The sequence below is a fragment of the Portunus trituberculatus genome, chromosome 43, assembly GCF_017591435.1.
Source record: "Portunus trituberculatus isolate SZX2019 chromosome 43, ASM1759143v1, whole genome shotgun sequence".
NCBI lineage: Eukaryota > Metazoa > Arthropoda > Malacostraca > Decapoda > Portunidae > Portunus > Portunus trituberculatus.
In genome coordinates, this window is record NC_059297.1 from 6519171 (window position 1) to 6529475 (window position 10305).

The following is a 10305-nucleotide window of genomic DNA, read 5'->3' on the forward strand; positions in this document are numbered from 1 at the left end:
TATATATATATATATATATATATATATATATATATATATATATATATATATATATATACAAATAGACAAAAAATATATAAATTGATTGACTAACTGAATAATTGTTAAATAAATACATAGATGGATAAATAGATAGGTAGATAGATAGGTGGATAGAGAAATAACCAAGTGTTCCCTGCGCCTGTCTCCCTTCATTTGTTTCCGTCGGGAAGTTCAGCTCATTTTTGTTTTTTTAATCATCAGGCTCATTTATGGTTTAGTGTTATTTACTCTTGTTTTACTGTGATGCATTAGTACAGGTATGATATAGTTCATTAAGAGCATGCTTGCTTTTAGGACCAATTCTAAAACACTTTTGCTTCAACTTCATTACTCTCAAAAAGCTTTAGTTGAAGTGACGCAGGTTTTTAAGAGCATTTTTTTGTGGTTATACTCATAACTTTCTATGATATTAATAGGAGTAAAGCCTTGAGAACTCCGATGATTATCTACGCGGCCTTTGAAAATAATCATGATGAGAGAGCAAAGCATTTCTGAATACAAGTACCAAAGCTGCACCCTCTGTCGCGCCACCACCGCCCATCCCCGTTCCTCCTCTCCAAGTGTGTGCGGTGCGTGCATGAATATAATTGTCCTTTACTCTATTTCTTTGTTTCCTCTTTGTTAAGAAAAGAAGGAAAACATATTCTACCCTTATGTCGGTTAGGGTTGATGGTAGAAAAAGCACAGAAAACAATGTAGTGATATAGAATGAGAACTGTAGGAGAGAAGGAGAGAAACATGGATGAAAACAAACGAAGCCAAGCAAACAAATAAGGATCAACTCGTGCAGCTCTGGCGAGACTACAATTACGACGTGCTTTGTATTAAGAAGCAAATGGAAGCGGAGGGCAGGGGAGGGAGTGGCAGAGGTGAGGAAAGACAGGACAAGTAACTGCATCAAATCTCAATGTATCTACCCAAGAAGAGTGAGGCGGGAGGGAAATGGAACACAAAGGGAAATGATGTATAGGAAATGAAGTGTTTGTTGTTAATGTGTAGTGTATTTATTGTATTAGTGATCAGTACAAGGAAGAAGGGCAAGGTCGTCACACACACACACACACACACACACACACACACACACACACACACACACACACACATGCACAGGATACAGAATGCGGAGACAAAATGAGAGGTGAGGGAAATCCAGGCCAGTATATTACCAAGTTCCTGGTACGAGCATCTTTCTAACTAATAATTTTTCTTTCCACGAGGCCTTGAGAGGACACACACACACACACACACACACACACACACACACACACACACACACACACACACACACACACACACACACACACACACAGGGATGAGGACACACACACACACACACACACACACACACACCTCCTCTTCGTATGTTTGCTTTAAAGATACTAATTTCTGTCGTTTATTTGAGTTATATACATGTTAACTTTTTTTCTATGTTCTTGGACGCCAGCGCTGGTAGGCATGTGTTGCAATTCTTCTACTCTATTTCAGGAGGCTTAGATGGTTCCCGCTCGTCTTGGCGCAGGCAGGATTTTTCTTGAATGATTGCTTTACAAGTCCTCACGCCGCCCACAGGTAACGATGATGTTTTTTTGTGTGTGTATTTCGACCACTCGGCTATAGCTTGAAAAATAACTAACTCTCTGCAGGACATGAAATCTAGTCACTAAGATCACAAGGGTCAAGCACTGCACACTTGACCGCCCCCTTCCCGTGATGAAAATAGATAAATAAATAGAATAAAGACAGAAAGCAGAAGCAAAAATATACGTAACTTTCATCTTTGCAGAACATAAATCTAGTCATTAAGATCACGAGGGTCAAGCACTGCACACTTGACCGCTTCCTTCCCGTGATGAAAATAGATAAATAGATAAAATAAAAAGAGAAGAAAACTGAAGCAAAAATATACGTAACTTTCATGGGGTAGATATTTCCAACACAATTAGCTAGTAGGAGGTAAAGATATGTTAAATCTTGATATCCACATGTATTCCATCACTTGTAAGGAAAGCAACACATTCAATAGTCTACGAATGCAAGAAAACCTTAACTCGTATCAGCCCTGCGAGATCGATGGTGTGAAAAGTCGAGAGAACTTGGAGGGAGCGGCGCGGTATCAGGCGGTGCATAAGAAAACAGCTTGGGAGGAAAAGGAGGGAGGGAGGGATAGAGGGATAGAGGAACGATGTGTTGACGTGATCGCCTGAACGCATGGACCTTACACATATATGAGTACCAGAGAGTTTGATTCTGACGTGCGAGGAATGAATGCAGACATATATATATAAGACTTGTATTGTCAGTCGCCGGACACCAGGTGTGCTGAGTGTTGTACGTAGACGAACACGGCTGTCCTGTGTGTAGAGAACGTGATGAGGTGTGTGTGTGTGTGTGTGTGTGTGTGTGTGTGTGTGTGTGTGTGTGGTGATGAGGTGCATATGTGTGTGTGTGTGTGTGTGTGTGTGTGTGTGTGTGTGTGTGTGTGTGTGTGTGTGTATGGAGAAGGCGATGAGGTGCATATGTGTGTGTGTGTGTGTGTGTGTGTGTGTGTGTGTGTATGGACCGCTGCATGGGGTGTGTGTCTTTTGGCAAGCAAGGATCAAGGAAGTCAAACATTTCGTACGGAAATATATCATAAGAGGCGCCGAAACTTTTGAAAAGAGAGAGAGAGAGAGAGAGAGAGAGAGAGAGAGAGAGAGAGAGAGAGAGAGAGAGAGAGAGAGAGAGAGAAAATTATCATTTACTTGTCACATCCTAAACACTCGGGCACCTTTTTAGTCTTTCCTTGCCTTTGCTAACTTGACCTGTCTTTACCAACCCGTGTCTCTCTATCTACTGTATTACACGCTTTACCACAGTCTAGTAAGGATCAAAAGGGCTACTATCATTTATTCCTTGTGCTCGTTCCGTGTGGCCGTCACTTCTACACTAGTAATCTGGTCGTGGTGGCGGAGGTGGCGACACGAGATGAGTCAGAGTACGTGTCTCGAGTAGGGTCAACAGGACAACTGCTATTTATTCTTAGTGTTTCTTAGTGTGGTAATCGCTTACTGGTAATCTGCTCTCGGTGGCGGAGGTGGCGATGCGAGGTGAGTCAGTACGTGTGGTAAGCTGTTAGGGGAAGCGAGGCGGAACAAGGCGAGGCGAGAAAGACAGGCAGGCAATCAAAGAAACGCATTCCAGACGCCCAGCTCCACCTTAGATAACACCTCCATCTCTCCCGTGACACCTCAGCTCCTCTTAATCCACGCGCCTCCACCCATGCCTCTCATCGCAGTTGTCATCGCCACCCTCCCTCCCCACCTCTCCACCTCCTCACACGCAGGCGCCACTCCCTGTGAAGAAGACAAAACACAACTTTTTCTCTCTCTCTTCCTCTCTTGTTTCCACCCAGCCATTCATAACGGGAACTAAACGTTTCTCTTTCCGCTGCCTCGTGACTACGCGTTATTTGACTCTCTCTCTCTCTCTCTCTCTCTCTCTCTCTCTCTCTCTCTCTCTCTCTCTCTCTCTCTCTCTCTCTCTCTCTCTCTCTCTCTCTCTCTCTCTCTCTCTCTCTCAAAGCGTGTGGGAATGTACAGTACCGCCTAATTCCATCTCGTCATTCCCCTTCTTCGGTCGAGCGGGATCACAGGGACACTAGTAACTTAACGCGACATGACGGTACAGGGAGTCCCGGTGACGTCCCAGGAATGTTAACGCGCGAGGGGCAACCAGTGGTGTGAGGGAGGCAAGATCGGGCTGGCTGAGTGAGTGAGAGTGAGTCAGTGAGTAAGTGGGTTGGTTGAATGTTGTGTTGTGAGATTGCTTGTCCTTTACTCACGAGAGGAAATGTTGCTTTTATTGGTGAGTTTTATAGTGTGTGTGTGTGTGTGTGTGTGTGTGTGTGTGGAGATGGGTTGGTGGAGGGGATTGGTGTGTTTGTGTGACGTATGAATGGGCTGAAGTCAAGCAAAGTTATAGTCTCTCTCTCTCTCTCTCTCTCTCTCTCTCTCTCTCTCTCTTTGTTCAGTCACCACCACCACCACCCTCACCATCTCGCCGCCTTAAATAAACTGAAAAAAACCTAAGCATTACCCTATTTTCTGGCTAGATACTTTTGAAATATTCTCTCTCTCTCTCTCTCTCTCTCTCTCTCTCTCTCTCTCTCTCTCTCTCTCTCTCTCTCTCTCTCTTTTCGTGCTTATTAGTGCTAGTGTGTGTGTGTGTGTGTGTGTGTGTGTGTGTGTGTGTGTGTGTGTGTGTGTGTGTGTGTGTGTGTGTGTGTGTGTGTGTGTGCGCGGATACAACCCACCCACACACTCTGAAGGTCGCGTTACACTTTACAGCCTGTCCATAAGCTCTTCAACTGCATTCATAAAACTTAAGGTATTAGAAACTAACCTCCCCCCCTTGGATTTGTTGCTTGTTTTGCCAGTGCTCCTACATCCTCAACATCCTCTCTCGCTACTGCTGCTCCTCCTTCCAACAGTGACCACTTGTACTTGAACGAGAGAAAGAGAGTGTGTGCAAAATAAGAAGACAAATAAAATTGATCATATTTCCAAGCAGTTCCTTTCTTTTACCATGCATGTTTTCAAAGGCCACAGTGCTGCTTGGTTAGGCTTTTCTCGGTGCTTTGTCTAAATGATGTTCAGCAGAATCTTAATGGTCACTACTTATGTATAGTTATAGAAGTCATTTCCCTTGAAAATCTCAGTAACTCACACTAAAGAGCTTGTTTAAAAATAGATAGAGAGAGAGACGTGGTAGTGTTTCAACAGAGAGAGAGAGAGAGAGAGAGAGAGAGAGAGAGAGAGAGAGAGAGAGAGAGAGAGAGAGAGAGAGAGAGAGAGAGAGAGAGAGAGAGAGAGAGAGAGAATGTGTGTGTGTGTGTGTGTGTGTGTGTGTGTTCTAAGTGTGCATATCTAAAACAATAACACATTCTCACCCTCTTGAGTGTTCATGTCACTCCTGTATATGACTTGCCTTGGCTAGACTGAAGGCAGTAATCGTCTGTTGTGCAGGTTCTGGGCATCCTCGATGGTGTGAGGAGACTTGTGGCTAAGTAAGTCATTAGACCAGAGCCATAGTCATCCTTTTTCGTTTGCTACCTAACCAACAAAACAAACTAATAAGACAATAAGGTTAATTTTATTCTTTTTATAAGCTATTCATACCTAAAGCATCCCATATTAATAAGCTCTCGAACTAAAAGGAAACTGTGAAATTGTCCTTATTGCTACTGTCCATTCGTATTCTGGTGTAAAGGATGAAGGATATAATGAAAGGTGAGCCGCGAGCACATAACGTTTTCTCTCGGCATCTTTTAACAGGATTCAGTGGGATTCATTGGGGCTTCCAAGGTTATCTTCGTGATTTTATTGGTAGTTTGAGAGATTCTAGTGGAAATTATTGATGTTTCCAAGGACAGTCTTGATTCTCGTGGTAGTTTGACGGGATATAGTGGAAGTTATTGAGGATTGATCTTTAGTGGTATTTTTATGTGATTTCAGTTTTAGGTTGACCACCTCTAGTGTATGTTATTGTAGATCTCTATGGTTTTCATGGATGTTTGAGACTCTAGTCACGTGATAGTTTGATGGGGTCTAGTGGAAGTTATTGAGGTTTGCTTCCTTTAAGGGTATTTTCAGTATTCTGGTTTTAGCTTAACATTGATTCTACACCATTAATGGGTTAATTAACAGACCATCTCCATGGCCATTGACAGTAGTCGTGGAAAGGAGACAAAGAGATCATGTAGCGATGCCTAATATTAATCAGTCACTCAATACGTCAATCAGTCAGTCATTCAAGCAGCACTAGATGAAAAACATACCCATGAGAACATTTCGCCCTTAATTTCCTCTCTCATACAGACTGACAAGATCAAATGAATAACAGACAGGAAGATTACATTAAAGTCACTCGTCAGCGGCATTAACCTTAAATCCCTTCAGCATCATGACTCGTCTCCACATTTATTCTACTTACTATTTGGTGATTTTATGCAGCTTCAGAAACATATATGGGAGTAAGATAATGAAAACCCTGCCCATTAATCTTCTGATCTTCATGAACTATTCTTGATATCAATAAAACCATCTAATCATAACCAAAACTCATGGTAAAAAATGCGTCTCAGTATTGAAGGGGTTAACATTGACAGTGATAATCATAATAAAAAAAAAAACTATGAAATGAGAAAAGAGGAGAGGAGAAACCAGCCAGTGACACAATTGGAAAAGAAATCTAAACACATTTTCCGCTGGGTTTTTCTCCACACTTAGGCAGTTGTATACACAGCCCCACCTTAAAGATCGCGTCCCAAGTGGCCTGCCTTCAATGGAGTGAAAACCTGAAGAAAGTTTAGAGTGACTGCTTCCTACGGTCCCTTATACACAACTGCCTCTCAAGTCTTAATTAATTCGTCGATGTATAGACGGTGTGTGGCTGACTGTAGACTGAAAGATGAGATGCGGAAAGTTTGCAAGATAAAAAAAAAAAAATCATTAAAACTATCGTGATTGAGAAAGAAAAAAACATAAGAGAAGTTGCAATCATTCACAATAAGCCTACATGCTGTGTCAATCTGTGTACAATAGGTGTAAAAAACTTGGGTACGTATTTCTTCTGTCCACAAAAATATAATGACTTTTCACTACCTATCTAATTAGTGAGTACCGCAAAACACACACACACACACACACGTGTAGCCCCTGTTCACCTAGCAGTGAGTAGGTACGGGATGTAAATCGAGGAGTTGTGACCTTGTTGTCCCGGTGTGTGGTGTGTGCCTGGTCTCAGGCCTATCCGAAGATCGGAAATAATGAGCTCTGAGCTCGTTCCGTAGGGTAACGTCTGGCTGTTTCGTCAGAGACTGCAGCAGATCAAACAGTGAAACACACACACACACACACACACACACACACACACACACACACACACACACACACACACAGAGAGAGAGAGAGAGAGAGAGAGAGAGAGAGAGAGAGAGAGAGAGAAAGAGAGAAAATCTTTCCTATTTTTTTAACGGGATATCTTAGACGTTCTGTAGGTATGCTGGTCACGTGTTCTCCTCCTCCTCCTCCTCCTCCTCCTCCTAAGTCGTTGTGATGGCGTACGTGTGTTTTCCTCTCACTCGTCTCGCCTCTCTCTCTTTTCTGTTGTCGTGATGTTCTTGTCAAATGCGTGAAGGTGTTCGTATCCTCTGAAGGTCACGTGGTGCGATGAGTCTTCCAATAAGAGACTGGTTATTGTAATAGTAATAGTAGTAATAGTAGTAGTAGCAGTAGTAGTAGTAGTAGTAGTAGTAGTAGTAGTAGTAGTAATATCTGTAGTGGTGGTAGAGAGTAATAGTAGTAGTGGTGGTGATGGTGGTGGTGGTGGTGATAGTAGTAGTAGTAGTAGTGGTAGTAGTGGTGTTGGTGATAGTGATAGTAGTAGTAGTCGTAGTAGTAGTAGTAGTAGTAGTAGTAGTAGTAGTAGTAGTAGTAGTAGTGAGGTGTGCAGTAGTAGTGTAGTAGTAGTAGTAGTAGTAGTAGTAGTAGTAGTAGTAGTAGTAGTAGTAGTAGTAGTAGTAGTAGTAGTAGTAGTAGAGTGAGTTGAATAGCATTAAATCTACAATCGTAATGAGGAGACGAGAAGCTACAAGAAACCATTTGGCCTACACGTGGCAGTCCTTGTATGTTACATGCATACTGATGTCCACTAAACATCTATTTTTAAGAATTTATCTAATCTAGTATTGATATTAGTCGTAGTATAGTAGTAATAGTATTAGAAGTAGTAGTAGTAGTAGTAGTAGTAGTAGTAGTAGTAGTAGTAGTAGTAGTAGTAGTAGTAGTAGTAGTAGTAGTAGTAGTAGTAGTAGCAGTAATTTAAACACCACACAACACAGTCACACACAGAGCCACAACACATACCAGCCTCACCACACGAGAGACTTTCCTGCTCCTCCCCTTCTCCTCATTCAGCACCACACAGCCCTACAAACACCGAAAGCAACACCACCTACCTGGCGCCAGTAGTAGAAAGCTTACCAAACATGCTGAGATCAATATTTCATGGCAAGCAGACATTACCAATCATCCACGGCTTAAAAGGACAGAGTAATACGAAGCCTGTTACCGGCCTGTCATTCCTTAAGTGGTGACTCACTGAGATGTCTTCCCTGTTGCCTTTAACTCCCTTGACTTTCGTGTTCCTGAAAAAAGGCGTTGTGAGGGAAGCGCTCATAACGACTAGGCACGCTCGTACACACACACACACACACACACACACACACACACACAGAGAGAGAGAGAGAGAGAGAGAGAGAGAGAGAGAGAGAGAGAGAGAGAGAGAGAGAGAGAGAGAGAGAATCAATGAATACATGTCATATACACTCATAACATATGTAATAGAAGAAGCAAGGCAGTATTGGCCTCGTTGTAGCTGTAGTGGCGTTAAGAATTAGCAGTAGTAGCAATAGTAATAGTATCATCACCACCACCACCACCACCACCACCACTAACACCAACAGCGGCAATTACATTTATCACCGTTCTGTCGCTTCTTGTCACTCTCATCCCTTCTCTATAATTCCTTCCCCCCTCTAAACCACCCATGTCCCGTCCCATACATTCTCTCCCCTCTCGTCACATTCCAAAACACTTGTCCAAACACCAGGCGATACGCGATACGCCCCATCTCATCTCATTCCTTGAAACCACTCCCTGTCCTCCTCCTCCTCCTATAACCTTCCTCAATGACACACAGACCGACATTCTGAATCACCTCTACACCACCTCTCCGCTACATTCTAAAGTTGCACGGGCGTTTAATGATGTTTATTGTGGTTCTAGGTGCAGGTTAATGAGAACTTGGTATTACTAACGGAAGAAATACTATTGAAAAACCGGCTGATCATGTATATGCCCTCTGAAAATAGTCATAGTACTGGGAAAGGAATTGTGAAAGAGTAAAGCCTCTCTGAATACGGTACTCAGTCCTTCATAAATCTATTCTAATCATAAGCACACCGGTGGCACCTCGATGCCCAATGCAGCGACCGACTGACTATCTGACTGGTTCTCTCTGGCTGCTCCCTGACGACACGCGCGCAGCTGTGGGTCTGTGGGATCTGCTGGGCCTGGCTGGGCGGGAAAGGCAAGGCGCGAGTCACGTGGCGCTGGGATTGAGACTGAGTGACTGGCTGGCTGGCTGGCTGGCTGGGTGATGACTCGATGCTGACGTTTGTAAGTATGCTAACTACTCAGAATTTCGATATGTGAGCTGCTATCATGATTCCGTTAATCACTGTTTGTGTTGGTGTCTCCGCGGCGGACAGAAAGTAGATAAGGTGTGTGTGTGTGTGTGTGTGTGTGTGTGTGTGTGTGTGTGTGTGAGGGGAGAGGTTCATGATCGTGATTGTGGTATTAAAGATTTTCTCTGATTATACAGTTTTTCTCCTTTTCATTATATTTTTTCTTCGTCCTCTTTCTTCCATCCTCCTCCTCCTCCTCCTCCTCCTCCTCCTCCTCCTCCTCCTCGTTCTCATTCTCCTCTTCCTCTCTTTTCTCGTCATTCTCATCCTTTTTATTTCTTTTCCTCTCTTCTTCTTTCTCTCTTTTCTTCTTCCTAGTTCCTTCTCTTCTTCTTCTTCCTTTTCCTGTTTCTCTTTTATTTCTTTAACTAGTATTCTTTTTCCATCTCCTATTCTTTTTCTTCTTTTCTCCCATCCTCCTCCTCCTCCTCGTCCTCTTCCTCCTCTTTCTCCTTTTCCTCCTCCTCTTCCTCCTTCTTCTCGTCCTCTTCTTCGTCTTCCTCCTCTCTCTTCATTCTCCTCTTTCATCTTCTTTTCTCTTCATCCACCACATTCTCCTCATCTCCTTCCCTCCATAACTATTTCTTCTACTCTTGGCTCTCTCCTTATTCCATCCTCTTCCTTCTCCTTCTCCTCTATCCTTACCTAACCCCACTCCTCCTCCTCCTCCTCCTCCTTCTCTTTCTCCTCTTCCTTCCCTTCCCTCTACTCCTGCCCCCTTTACTTAATCCCTCCTTCTCCCCCTCTTCCTCTTCTTCTTCCTTATCCTCCTCCTCCCTTTTCCCCTTTAATCCCTCTCCTCCTCCTCTTCTTCTTCTTCTTCTTTCTCCTCCTCCTCCTCCTCCTCCTCCTCCTCCTCCTCCTCCTCCTCCTCCTCCTCTCCTTCTTGACGCTGCATGGGCACTAAGCCACTACTAAGAAAATTTTGCAGTCTAATCGTGCCGCCTGGTTAGAGTATATAAGGAGCCCCAGAGTCT